Here is a 714-nt window from a genome sequence, read left to right as displayed (position 1 = left end):
AATTAATTATAGAGAACATTATAAAAAATGTTGTTTTAAATTCTAATAGTACTAATTACAAGTATCTTGTCCTAGTGACAATGATGCATTCAGAACTTCTAAGTCCTGTGAGCCATCAAATCGATCATGTTCTCTAAAAAGACAAAAGAAAGAAATAATGTTAATTATAGAGAATAAATAACAAAATGTTTTTCAATGAAAAATGACAATAAAATTTGTAATGTATAGGAAACCTTGAATGTAAGAGCCATCTAGTGAGAAAACAACCGCAATCACCAAAAGAGAACACATCATCCTTTTCATCTTCCAATATCCTTCTATGTAGCAGAAGAAAAGAAATTTTCAAAAGTTTGTGTTATATTATATAATGAAGTATTAAAAGCCTTTATATAGGAAAATAAACCACCAATTCTAAGTTATCCTTGAGAAATCCCATATAAAAACTTTATCTTTTTAAATACTGAAGGTAAAAAAAATATCAATTATAAGGAAGGGGGGTTTGAATTATAATTGCCCCTTTTAAAAATTCTGTATTAAAAATAAGATCACAATCCAAGATTGATCTTGACAGTGATGAAGATCGATCTTGGTTTTGTTGAAGATCAATCTTGGTTTGCTTTAAAAACAGTAAAATCAATTTTATCAAAATATGATTTGATTGTAACGCATAAAATAAATAGAGATAGAGATAGAGAGATCACACAAGGATATATC

This window comes from Cicer arietinum, chromosome 1 (assembly GCF_000331145.2).
Source record: "Cicer arietinum cultivar CDC Frontier isolate Library 1 chromosome 1, Cicar.CDCFrontier_v2.0, whole genome shotgun sequence".
NCBI lineage: Eukaryota > Viridiplantae > Streptophyta > Magnoliopsida > Fabales > Fabaceae > Cicer > Cicer arietinum.
Note: the sequence above shows the minus strand (reverse complement) of the source record.